A 14,367-nucleotide genomic window follows, 5' to 3' on the forward strand; every position below is an offset into this window, starting at 1 on the left:
CTGCATCTAGTGAGCAAACATGAGCCAGGCTGGGTCTCCCCAACTATTCATGTATTTCCAGGAGAAGCATGAAGCAAAACTGGGATGAGATAAATGTAGAATAATTCAGGGGAAAGAGGCTTTTGGATGTCTCTAGTCCAACCCTCCTCCTAAAAGCAAGGCCATCTTCAAAGCTAGAGCAGGTCCTGCTGGGTTTTGAGTATGTCCAAGAACAGATAAGCACAGCCTCCCTTGGCACCTCATGCTGGCACTGACCACCATGGAGCAAAAAAGGTTTGTTCCTGATATGCAAACAGATTTTCCTCATTGCATCTTGCCCCTTGACCTTTTGCTGTGCACATCTGGAAAGGATCTGGCTCCTTTTTCTCTCTGACCATTCTCCAGGCTCAGCAATTCCAGGTCCCCTGCAGCCAGTCCCGGCGAGCAACTGTGGCTCTCTCCACTTTGCAGATCTCTGTCTCATAGATCTCTGCAATAAAATTTAGAGCACAACACAGCACAGCAAAACTTGTAATCCAACAGAAGAGAATAAAAGGTCTGTCCTGCAACCAGCATCCCAGCATTGGGAAGGGTCGTTGGATGGGGCTGGGGTTGCAGACTGTCTCTGAGGAGGGAAGGCAGAGAGGGGAGAGGGAGGCTGGTGACCACAACTGATATAGCAGGAAATTTTCTTTCCTCGTTAACCTCCTTGGGTGAAACTAATTACTGTTTCCTGATTATTCTCACCCTATATTCCAGCCTTGCCCACAAGGGATTCCTGCAATCCTGGCAATCTGGCCCGGAAAGGCCCATTTAGATCATCACATCAGTGTCCCCCTCAGGGTAAACTACAGCCGTGTTTTTCATTTGTGTTACAGACCACATTATGCTCACCCTGCAGAATATTTGCTGAGGAGATTCATTTCTTGGAAACCAGCCAGAATCCAGCGATGCTTATACTAAAGCACGTGTCAGGACATTTTAAAAACCCTGCAACATTGTCACGATGATCACAGAGATAATTTGCCAATGGTGAACTCTGCAGCTGAATCCAATCAGGGTTGTGAAATGGTCCTTTCAGCCTCCTCTGATTCACAATAATAATAATAATTTGGGGTTAGATTTTGCATTTGGTTGTGGCTCTTAATAGAGGGTTGTGGAGACCTGCACCTGCCAGAACTGAACCAGCCCAGGGAAGGGGGAAGGATCAGTCTGAAACACTTCAAATGTTTGTCACATGCCTTTCCAGCTCTCCAAGTGCGGATGCCTTTTCCTCTCCTGTTCTTTTTGGCTTGTGCATGTTGTACCCAAGGGAACAGAAGACTCTGGTCTCCCGTTGGCATTGTCCCCCTTGTCATTGTTCTTCATGCTTGATTCCCAGGGGCAGAGCTAAGGGTGTCTTGCCTCTTCCCTTCCTGATCTGCAGTGCTTTCAGTTTGGTTGAATTTAGGACAGTAGCTAAACACAAGGTAGTCTTAATGCCTGTGCCAGTGAAATTGTTTGATTGTTTTTTGCCGGTGAATCATTATTATATCAGTTTGAGCTAGCTAACAGACCGTGGGAGCAGCGGCAATCAAATACAGGGAGGAAAGAAAATACTTCTCCTATGTGGGAGTGTGACCTGGGGAGTGTGCACAGCATGAAATAATCAAGCTGCTGGCAGAGCCCAGAGTACCAGAGGGAGGACAGGACAGGGCAGCATCTTCTCAAAACTTGCCTCAATTCCTCCATGTCTGGAGATATCATTCTGCCTGCCTGCAGCCAGTCCAAGGAGAACTACAGCATGAGAGCAGCTCTGTCCTGCCTCCTTTAGTTACTCTACAACCCCAGCATGAGAGGAGAGCAAAACAGGAACATTGAATTTGATTAACTTTCGCTATTTTGGACCCAGCTCAGGGCAGAAATAACAAGCATCACTGTGGACAGACTATCAATGTGATATTGATGTCTCTTTGTAATTTAAAATGAATTAAGCCACCACTCAAAAACACCTTACTCCATTGTGTGGTGACCAAAATGTGTCCCCATTCTGTCTTTTCTGTCTTCCTGATCAAGATCTTTATTTAAAAAAGGTTAAAAAAGTCTGCATTCCTGTCTCCTAAAAATGTGCTAAAGGAAGCAGAAAACAGAAGGGAAAATATTGATGTCTGCAAGAGCTTCTTAGTTGCTACTGAGTGCCTGGTATTGCAGAGCCACATTGTGAAGGCTTTTGTACCCAGAGGTGACTTCTAACTGGTTCTGACTCATTGAGCACTAAAATTTAGACTAATTTGCTTTCCTAGTAGAATTAATAATGACAAACTGACGGGTATTCTGCATAGGAACCTCATTCCAGGAGAGTAATGATCTCATAAGAAAAGATGTAGTCAGATCAAAAAGCATTTTGCAGACACCTTCTGACTGTGCTTGTGACAAGTCCTCTGCAGTAAACAGCCATTTTACAGGTGGAACCCTGACTGTGCCATGTGGGCTCCTGTCCTGTCTGTCTGCAGAGAGCTGGGTCTAAACACTGCGAGCATCCCAGTACCACTGGTGGCCTGAGCCAGCAGGACCAGTGTTAGGCCCATGGACAAGCCCTGAGGGAGTCTGGATTGCATGGCAGGCTGGTGCTGAGATATGGCCCATGGCTGATGGATACCCAGACTGAATGAGCCAGTGAATTGCTGCTAAAGGCTTTGCCCAGATAAGCACGGGAGGCAGCACTATTTATTTCATTTGAATAATACATGACTAGTAAGTTAAATAAGAGAAAGCAAAGTGAGCTTTCCGGTTAAGCCAAAATGTTTGATGCTTGTTTCCTGGGCATTTTGGGTCTCTGGGAAGCTTTGAAGTGATCCTAATGAACTTGCCGATGTAGATAATGTAAAATCTTTAATAATTAATTTATCAGGCAATGCTGTCTATGAAATATATTCTGAAATGTTTAAAGAGATAGAACTGTCCTTTCTAAGTGGTTGTTTGATCTCAATTAAAATGGTGCAAGTTCTGCAAAGATCTTTTATGGAAGCACTTCAATACACCTTGCTTTGAATTAAACTGTCTAATTGGACTATCTTTTATGTTTTTATAATGCTGTATTTGCATCAGATTACAAAAGAAAGAGGTGAGGGAGAAAGACCTGAGGAGTAGCAACCAAAATTCCCTGACACCAACCTCACCAAATGACAGAGCCATTTACTCTGTTGTAATCTTGATCTGTATCAAGTGATCAAGGCCAGGAAATAAACCATAAAAGAACTCACCTTATCTTATCAACCCTCCTATACCCATGATACCTTTATTGCAGTTGTAACTTTCATTTCCTTTACCTTCTCCTGTTAGACACCTGTGAAATTTTGACTCCTGCTTTGCAGTGTAATCTCCCAAAATGATCCCTGCCCACCTTAAGCAAGCCCACAGGCTTTTCCTGGCAGAAGCTGTTTGGCACCTTGGTGAGATCATGGTGTTGGTCTGTGACCAGAATGGATTTTTTTTCCCCTCGGAGTGATGCAGGATGTGGAAGACAGCAGTAGGAAATGGGGATTTGTAGCGGGGGGCTGGGCATCTACACAGCTGTTGACGAGGACAGGGGGTGCCAGTGGTATCTGACAGTGGCTTGGGACATCTCCTGGTCACCGGACAGGTGAAAGGATGCTCTCAGCCCTGCTTTCCTGACACAGAGACCAGTGCCACCAGCACTGCTGGACTGTACCTTTCCATGGTCCCACAGTCCCACAGTCTCAGCAGTGCTTCCAAGCTGGGAAATGTATTAGGAGATACATAAGGGGTTGGAGGTGATGACCAGGGATCACTTCCTCTCTGTCAACACAGGTACAAAACACACTTTTACAAGGTTGCACGCATGGCCAAACAGCCTCTCCCATCCGTGTAACAGCACTGGGATTGCTGGAACAATAACCCACCCACTTGTGTTTGTGTTTCCAGGGGCTGTCCTGCAAACAGTCACATGCAGGTTGTTTTACTCACAAAGACCCTCAGCGAGTTTGGCTGCATTCATGTCTCTGTGCTGCCTGGACAGGGTCACATCCTCCCCACCCAGAGGCACACCTGTGTCCATGCAGGGGAGAGCAAGTATTTTAAGTCCAGTTTTCTTCCTATTCCACCCTAGAAAATTACCTAACAACAATTAATGCTGGTGTTTTGGTGGTATTTATCATCAGCGCTGTAATGTGCCAAGACAAGGAAGGGCCTGAGAACAGCAAAATATTGTTTGTATTTTCAGCTCTCAGCTCTGAGTTAAATAGAAGTTTCAAACATGTGGCTCGAGTCTTCTTGGATCACGTTTAAAATAAATTTTGTGTGTTTGGAAACAGTGAAACTGGAAACTGCAACAACAAATGGTGTGTTTGGGGGAAAAGATAGCAGGGAGAGAAGAAACAAGCCTATCTAGAGATCTTATCTTCGTTTTTCTTGGGAGGACAATTTATGCAGCCAGCACTGGAAGTTTGATCGTGGTTGGGTGGTTCCCGGCAGCTGCATTTGGAAAGGAAAGGGAGGCAGCAGCAGGCCAGGTAGATATCTGAGTACTTCCACGTCTGCTCTTTTCAGTTAAATACCAGATGTTTAGACTTTGCCTGTAAACCTTTAACAACAGGGATGAAAATGAAATGTTTGCTGCGTTTTCTGCCTGGCTCCATTTCAACACCAAACAATGCTCACAGATCCCCACTCACCTGTACTTGCCTGTTTGCGAGTAAAATGTGAGCCCTGTGGCGATTTCCAGGACTCTTTAGTTTTCCCTTGCCTGTTCTAGATAAAAAGAGATGGAAAAAGCTAGATCTAATGTATGCAAAACAAACCATAGTGGTCAGTGGTGCAGCACTGGTGTTAAGTGCTTTAGGAGATCATTTCTTCAGCCTGCATAAAACTCCATGCAGCTAAGGAAGTATATGCTGATGAATTGCGTACATTTATGGGTATAGCCCGTATTTAAATATCAAAATCATGCTTATTGCACAACAGAGACTTTTATTTAGTTCCTACAATGCCATTCTTCCTCAAAGTCTTCACTAGCACAAACATTAACAAGGTGCAATGACCTGTCTGTGTTTTGGCCTGACACCTGGGAAGTATTTCTATTACACAATGTATTCTTATCTGCTCCAGCAATAAAACTAATGGAGCCAGGTGTCTGATAGGTCCCACTCCTCTTGCTGTCTGCTTGGGAGGCAAATAGGAGCCCTCCTGCAAGTTCTTGCCAGAGCCTGGGTTAGTGGCACTTCTCTCAGTGCTCACTCAAGTCTCTGGCATTGCCAGTGAGGGATCAGACATGGATTTTGTTTCTAATTAACATTTTCAGTGTAGTGGACATTTATTTGTATGTGTATTTATATATGGCCACATTTTACAAGCCCCAGCTCCCACCCGAAGTCACTGCCTTTGTAAGCAAGGCCCACTCACCTGATGAAAAATACCTTGAGCCCGATCGTGTTGAAATAATTTTGTGTCCCAAGCTGTGTAATATATTAAATGAATCACAGTACAAGAAACAGATGTTTATTCCAGGGAGTGCAGGACTCCACACACAAAGTATTGGGTTACTCTCTGTCTCAGATAACGGTACAAAGCAGAAAAGTTGGGATTAAACATTCTACATGTGCCCAATGTAGAAACTTTAAACCTTAAAAATGTAGCCCAGGTCTTTGTAACTGGCCTTATGGGAGCAAACCTGCATTTGCTGTGCTGCATTCCCAGGCTGCGATCAGCACTTGGACACAAACCTGGGCACTGGCACATGTCCCGCATGTTACACCAACCTCAGTGTAACATGTAAAGCACTTGGGTGCTTTAGTTTGGTGCCTGGCCACATTTTTTTTACTCCCATGCCCCAAGGGATGGTGATCCATAGCCCATATCTAAGAGAGGTTTGGGACTATCTGAGACATCATCTATGATATTTCAGGTCTTTGGACACTAGTGTCTTTAGATCTAACTGCAGAACTGAACTCTGGTCTTTTCAAATGAGCTGTTTTCCTTAAAACAAAGGCTCATTATGTTTGATCAGTTGTTTTTATCTGTTAAGCCAAAACTCTAGATTAAGTATGAGGAAAACTCCCCCCAAACAAAACATGAAATATGAGAACAGAGAAGTTTGCGGGCTGGGGTGTCTCTATCAGGCTGGCTGCTTGACTCTTAGCAACTCAGTACAGGGAATGTTTGCTCAAAACTCTATATAGGAGAAAGCATGAGCCCAAAAAAACAAGTGAGGTAAAGAAAAGGATCCTTGTAGAAAGATTGTGCATATCCAGGGATGCTCCTTGCCTTCAACTTTTCTGCCCTGCACTGATTCTTTTATCGTCAGCAGCATTGCCCACATGGGTCCTGTTTGGGGTAATTTCTAAAAGCCCTGTGGGTCCAGGCAGTGCCCTGTGCTTGGGGTCCCTCAGGGATCCCAGCCTCTGGCCCTGCAGGATGGCAGTCAGTAGAAAAGTGTGACCAGACTTCCAGCCTCTCCTGCCACATGCAATCACTGTCCTTTGGCTGGCAAGCACTGCGGAAAATGAAAAGCACCATTTCTACATTGTAAAATCTGTTTGAACAAACAGACCTTTGCTCAGACACAGCTCAGCCTCCTCCCACATCCCACCAATCGCTGTATCACAGGCAGTACTTCCTGGCTACAGAATCTGGGCTTCACTCATACAGGAGGAAAGATCTGCTGCTCCTTTTCTGTTCCTGTTTGCATCCCTCAGCACACTTGACATGATCTATATCCTGAGCTATTCTTGTACAAGCTTTCCCATTGTTTGAGTTGCAGGTTATGAGTTCTGTCTCTTTGAAGAAATATGACACGTGATGTGGAAAAGTGAGAATGATGTTAAGTCTGCATGAGATACTCATGGATGTGACATACAGGAAAAGGATGAATGCTTTGCACTGTCCTCATGAATGAAGGCACAGGAAGGAGGTGTGACAGGGCACTGGGTGAGCTGCTGAGAAATTTCCATGGTTCCTGATTTTGCGCTGGCTCAGTTTGTGTCCTCACTCTGCATTTTCATTAACTGAAAATGTAGATCATAAAGGGCTCCTCTGGCACTAAAAGTCTTGTCTCTGCTAAAATGTTTTTTAAATACTTAACACTAGTGATTCAGACATAATTTGTGACATCTGTGTCATGACAGCCTGCAGTCTACAGCTTCTTCACAGCAGGCAGGAGAAAGGCAGGTCCTGATCTCTCTGGTGACCAGCAATAGGACACGAGAATATGGAATGAAGCTGTGTCAGGGGAAGTTCAGACTGGACATTAGAAAAAGGTTCTTCACTGAGAGGGTGGTTGATCTCTAGAACAGGCTTCCCAGGGAACTTGTCATGGCATCAAGCCTGCCAGAGTTCAAAGAGCATTTGGAGGATGTTCTCAGTCATATGGTTTAGTTGTAGGTAATTCTGTGAGGAGCAGGGAATTAGACTCAGTGATCCTTATGGGTCCCTTCCAACTTGAGAGACACAATTCTACGACAGTCATTGGTCCCTTGCCTGTCTTTCCACACTAGCACTGCTCCTTTATTCTCATCAGTATTGCCAGCTGAATATTTGCAAGGGTGGGAGGAAATACTTTGTGCTGATAGATACCAAAAATGCCTCTCTGATGGCTGCAGTGTCCTCCCCAGGATGCTGTTACCAGCCACTCAGGATGTATTTTGAAGGAATGGGGGAAAAATCAAAATGCTACAGCCAAAGGCCTGGTGCGACCAGGTGCTGAGTGTCACTGGGTACAGCCTGTGGTCTGGAGCATTTGGAGTTTGCTGCTGGGGCTCTGTGCCTTGCACCGTCCCTGGGGTCACTTGGCATTTTGTTCCTCCAGCCCTGCACCAGCAGTGCCCATGCTCACTGTCAGGGGCTGTGCTTCCCATTGCCGAGCTCCTTGCCATGCCTCAGCGCCTTGCTCCTGGAGGCTGCTATCATGTGCAAAAAGGAAGAAGAAGGCAAAACAAGCACAGCCAGGAATCACATAATATTGCTGCAGTCCTGCCAGGAAACAGACTGTAGAAGTTCCTGTATTTAAAGCCAGGAGATGAGTTTCATTGTTAGTAGTTGTTATAGCAACCTGAGGTGCTGGAGAGTAATACATGCTCAGCGCGTTGCAACAGACTCTGACAAGTTCAAGGCTGTTGCCTTGCTGCTAAATCTTGTTGCCAAGGCAATGCAACACAAGGCTAGAGCCTAGAGAAATGAATACTGCTGACAGCTCGCGCCAGCAGGCATGGGCTGATTAAAAGGGAACTTGTGAAAGTGATGTTAACTTAAAGAGCAGAGGGGAAAGGGGAGCACAGAGAGGGAGGAGAGGATCCAGAGGAGGACTGGTGGGTTAATGTCAAGTAATAGGTAAAGGAAAGCATTTGGTTAAAAAGCCATATAGTTGAACAGGAAGTCTTAGCCTGTGATGCAAGAAATGCACCACATTTTTGGAGGGAGGAAAAAAGAATCACAAAATCCTCATTTTTAAAATTTGTTTGACTTGGACAGTACTGCTGTCAATTGAACAGGAATTTTGGCTTTTTCCCAATGGTGTTGACAGCAAAAATAATTTCCTCAGTAAATTTGTTCAGTGGCACGGATATTGTTGCTGCTGTAGTGAAAACCATGAAGTAGCTAAGTTAACTTTCAGTTTTATGTTCATTTCCAGCCTTTTTAAATGTGCTTCATGGCAAAATGTTAGCTAGAAAAGAGATGAGGCTGCAAGTTGATTATTCTCTCTTGTCTGTGATTCACTGTTCATGCTGACACTATACTCTGAATTGAAGGAAGAGTATTACTCCAAGGACCACAGAGTCAAAATAAATGATCAAAGCCAAAGAAGTCAGGTAATTAAGTTAATTTCAACTACCAATACAATATTTTGACATGTGCTATGGGATACTAGTGTTCTAAAATGCAAGTACTACAGAAGTGCCTCAAATAGACACACAATGATCTCAGATGAACTTGTTGACTTCTCTATTGATTTGTGAGTAAAAGCATAATGTTTCTTAAACAATTACCATGGCAGTGTTCTGATCCACTCCTACTTATGTCCCATATATTTTACATTTTCATGGATTATCAATAGCAAAAGGTGACCTCATGTTTTTCTATTCAATAACTGTTTCATCATGTGCAACTTGCAGTACAACAGGACTATACCTGACCAAATGCCCTATGCGGAAATTTGTTCTTCTGGTATCTGCTGTGGATCATGGAAAATCACGTTTGTGAGTACTTTGTACTATTCAAATATCGGAAACTTAGACATGGGAAGGGATTTGCCAGTTGTGCTGGAATGTTTTTTGTGTGCAATCATGGGCAGAGCCACCTCTATTGACCTTGATAAAAGTAAGGTTTTTGATTAACTGTGAAATATTTTTTTACTATTTTGAAGTTCTTAAGCCATGGTCCAGGAAGCAGGCAGGTAACTGGTCATATGCCTGTAACCATCATTTGTTTTTCAGCTGCTGAGTTATATTCAAAGAAGGTAGCAATGTGTTACTTGTACCCCTACTACTATTACTGGCATTTTTCCACAATTGCCATAATCAGCTGTGAGATGTTATAGAATCAGAAAGAAGGGGAAAAACAGTTCAGGCAATTGTGAAGAGAACATGACATTGCCCCAGAGGATGCTTTTATTTGGAGACTGTCCATTAGATTAAGAAATGTGAGGATCCTAGAACTGGGCATTAGCATTTTTTTTTAATAAGAAAGCAAAAAAAAACCCTCTATTTTTAGTCTTAGTTGAATTTCTCTGTTGGTGATTCCACATATGGTGTTATTTCTTAATATATCCAAGAGAAGGTTTCAAAGCCCTCCGGAATACCCTTCATTTTTGTGAAGAGATGCATACATAGAAGTCAGGCAAGTAAAAAGGCAAAACCATATGGGCAGGTCACTCAGCAACATCAACACTTACTTGAACTGCAGGATCCCAGAGCGTTTCCAAGACCCAGCTCTCCTATCTGCAGGTCCCATCTGCCCCTGATGCCTGTGACAGTAGGATCCTTCTTGGAAGGCTCCTAGGTTCCTAGATGATGTTTACCACCCTGAACATGTTGTGTTATGCCTCCTTCAGGACAGATGGGATGCATAGGGGAAGGTCAGACCCCCCCAGAAAGAACCATGGCTGAATCACACTGCAGCTAAATGCACCTTGGCACAGCCTCTAAAATATGGATGCGCAGCCCAAGGGCATCCCCCTCTGCTTCCTTCTGCCTCCTACCCCTCTCCCCTTCTGTGCACCTATTTATTTGCTCGAGGGTCACCCCCAGGGAGCAGGAAGTAATGTGGAGCTGGGACAGTGTGTCTTCAAGATAGCTACTGATAGCAGAGCAGACAGAGCTATTTCCAGAATGATTAATACTATTAACACATGCTGAAGCTTAAGGCTGAATATAAGCTTTAGAGGAATGGATTTTGATGTAAAAAGTGAATAAATGAGACAACTGTCAGAACAATGAGTGGTGAACCAAGTAACGATTTTTAGCATAGGAGATGCAAAGCACTGCCTACTGGCCTGTTTTCACTGAAGCTGCTGATAAAATCGCCACTGCCCTTCAGGCTGGAGAAATAGCCCAGCAGTAGCATGTGGCACAGAGGTAACCCAGCTATAAGGCACCAAGGCTATTCCCACAACTGATTAGCTGCATGGCATTTGAACAGAGGCACAGGGATGGTAACACCCAAGATTCAAGGCACTGATCCTCCCCCAGACCAAACCATGCTCCACTGTTGCTGGAGCTTGTTTGGGGACCTTTGTGTTGCCCTTTGCAGTACATACCTTGAGTGCCTGTGAGAGTACCAGTGTGAGGGCTTGTCCTGTCATTGAATAAAAAGCATGTCTCCAAAGAGCCATCTGACTTACACTATCTTCTCATAATCCCCACCCCACAGATCTCAAATGCCATAATTGAATACCTGCTGTTCATCTTCTGAAAGTCAGGTTTAACCTACTGTAGGCAGCTCCCAGAAGGACAGTATTTTGCATAATCAGTTACAGGGAATTTTTCTGTTTTATTTCTCCTGACACTTTTCTCATAGGAGAGCAAGCAAACAAAATGTAGGCATAGCTGTGCAATGTCCTCTTCCACAATTCCATTTTTTTTTAACCCCAGTCATTAAGGTTACTTCTTTTCCTGTGACTACTGCATTGTATGGACAGTTTTTCATTTCTTTTTTTGAAAATGTATTCTTCTCTTTCTTGCATGAAACATCTTGAGAATAGATGAATGGATTCACCAAAATCTGGTGCGATTTGTTACCTTAGATCTGTCTGCAAAGAAGTCACATGCTCAGGGTGTTTCTCTGGAGTAGCTAATTCAGCTTGGACCCAGCCACATGATCCTTTTTTCGAGTCTTGCCTTATGGCCTCTGAGGAATGTTACATTGGCTGCGAGCGAATTACTATGTCTTGGCAAGACATGTTAATATCTTCGCAAAGACTTGTTAGGGACCAAGACTTCAGCCTCCAACTATTTCCTCTGATAAAGCAGAGTATTCACAGCAGTTCATTAGTCTTGAATCATCAGTCTGACTTTGAGAGAAATGAAAGTTCCCCACAAACCAGAAGGACTCCATGAGTAAAGCTGGCTGCTGATGCCTGCCTGCTAACAGGCTTTGGAACAGAAGCACAAAGTGTTGGATAAAATTAGAGGAGTCAGTGACTCAGGACACTTCAGTTAAAGGTTGGGAAAATGAACACCCAGGTGGAAGATAGGTTATGAATTATGGCCACACCTGCTGCAAGAGGATTTGAAAGACCATCTGTCATGATATCTGAAAAGTTGGACTGTCATATGTGGGGATAGAAATTTGATGTTTTCTCCTGAAGATCTGCCCATGTTCATACACCAAGTTCATAGCAGCAACAGAACTACAGTCCCATTTTATTATAGCTGTTGTTTTGGGGGGTTTTATCATTCAGTGCTGTCTTTCCATAAGCATCCAAAATCACACTGATAACCCTTGAAAGCACAAGAGTGTGACTATCATATCTGCAGCTGGATCTCTGCTGGGAAGCTAGTTACACAGCATGGAAAGTATTTTTGCTATCTCATTTTGAATCATTGATAACAATATCACAAGTGAAGGGACCGTACTGTTCATCCATTAGATGGGAGAAACCCCTCCCACAGTCCCAGAACATTGCTGTCCCAAGCACACACTTGCAAGGCAGAGAGGCAACATACACATCTTAAAAGCCAGGAGCAGCTTTCCCAAAGCGTGGCTGGCAGAGCACCGGTGCAAGTGACAGAGTATCACAGAACAGGTCCCTCCACGCCAGCTTCCCAAAGCACTCATATCACTGAGCTCAGCTTCGGAGCACAGCACAGAGAACACTCTAAAGGAACCTGAGAGCTAGCCCCCAGCAGCAGCAGCTGGCCCCAGCACCTGGAGCACTCGATACGAGTAAGGATATCTATCAGTCAGATGCTCAGAAACCCCCAGTTGACTCTCAGCCCCATTTTTTGGCTGTGTGCCGGCCTCTTTACACCTCGGGTGTTGGAAAAGGAAGTGAAACAGCCGGTTCTCATGTATACGTTCAACAGCTCTGAAAAGCCCCCCAGTTGTAGAAAAACGGAGCAGAGCTGCGAGGTCTGGAGTTGGTTTCCTATCTGAAAGCCAGGCAGGATGCCGGATCTGTAGCTGCAGTTTGGCTTGACAGAGGGCCAACTCCAACACCGCTGTTCTCATCTGCTTTAGTGTCAGATGAATATTTGTGAGCCATTTTCCCATCCAGCAACATGTGAGCCTAAATCAAAGACTAAAGTTCCCCCAGCTTTCTACAGGTGGTGGCATGAATTGCATTCTTGTTCAGTGTCATTTGCTGTCATCCAGTTAATATTTTTGACACTGGGATCCAAATCAGGATCTTGGTTCAGCAGCTACTCGGAGACTTGTCCCATTCCAGTCTCATTTGGGCTGTGCATGTGCTTAGTTAGATGTTTAAATAACTCAGTACAGCCATGGTCAAGCCTAGAGAAAAAAGTATCCCAGCAGAAGGACAGAGAATGGGCTTGATCAACCACTCACGATGAGATGTGTTCAAGCCATCTAATGGGTAATCCTGTGCCTATGTACCACAAAAACAAGATAACTCACTGTCCTACTTGGCAGAAGTGTTATTGGCTCTTGGGGAACAAACACTCCTCATCAAAAATTATCCTTGTAGAGTAAATAATCAAACCAAACTAATGCATTTGTAGATGTGTATATATACATACATAGTTCACGTGGATTTATATGATATTGCATATGCTTATGTCAGTCCATCTGATGGGGTAGAAACTGATGGGCAATTTGTAACTACACGGAAAAAATAGGAATTTTCTGGTGAACCTCAACATGGCAGAGACTGTTCTCAGAGGCTGTAAAAGACTTCTGCAGCCTGCTAATTATACACTAGCCAAATCTTATTACAAACAAGTAATAAGTATAGGCACGTTTGTTGGTTTTGCTAATGACATTAATGTCCTTTTTGATGGTTTGCAGAGCTACAGGAGGCCAAAGACTCAATTTGTACTGATGTATCTCTCACTCTGGTGAAGTCTACGGATTTCTGTGGATGTTTGATAGCTTTTCACCCTCTATCTTTAGACAATCCAAGGTCTGTTTTCTGCACAGTAGTTTGAGCTGCTTCTTCTGCCATATAACACACACATTCAGAACTCTAATTAGATAGTGGATCTGTATATTATTTTCTAGTACATAAGTGATGGTATGTAAAATTACACATTTCTCTTCTTAAAGGGAATTTGTGCTTTTATTCCTCCACAATTTCCTTATCTTCCACAGCAAAAATGGCTGAGATATTGAAGTCTGCTGTGTAGATTCATTTATCTTTTCCCTGCAGAGTTCCAGAGAGTTCAGCTATCCCAGTTAAAACCACAGACTTTGCAATTTAGGGTAAGTCATCAGCAGGGTGAGAGACAGACTTGGAGCTGGTTAGTACACATTCTGGCGAGTTACCAGAATTTGCTGGGCAAAGAGAAGCAAAGGTTTTTCTCTTCTCTTCTCTCTATCCACATACCTCTGTGACTGATTTGTTTTGAGTTTCCAGTGTCTGTTTGCACAGACCTGATCATCGGTCCCACTGCCCTTCTCCGCTTCCTGTCTGAGAACAAATGGAGACAGTCACCAACAGCAATCACACGTCCTTTCATATGAAAACCACTGAACACAATTTGTCCCGCCAGGGAAATGAGCGCTTCAAGTATGTGAGCAATCCACTGACTTCATAGGAATATCTCTGGGTGGGTTTTTTAAGCGTGCTCTCGATGGCTGCAGTGACAGAAGGACACTGCTCTGAGCACACACTTGCACGCTGCAGGCGAGTGCCAGGAGCTCCCCGCAGGCGCTGCTGGCCCGTGCTGTGCTGGGGCAGTGAGCTCCTGCCCCCTCAGCTTTCCATCCAGCCCTTCC

Source organism: Pseudopipra pipra, chromosome 8, assembly GCF_036250125.1.
Source record: "Pseudopipra pipra isolate bDixPip1 chromosome 8, bDixPip1.hap1, whole genome shotgun sequence".
NCBI lineage: Eukaryota > Metazoa > Chordata > Aves > Passeriformes > Pipridae > Pseudopipra > Pseudopipra pipra.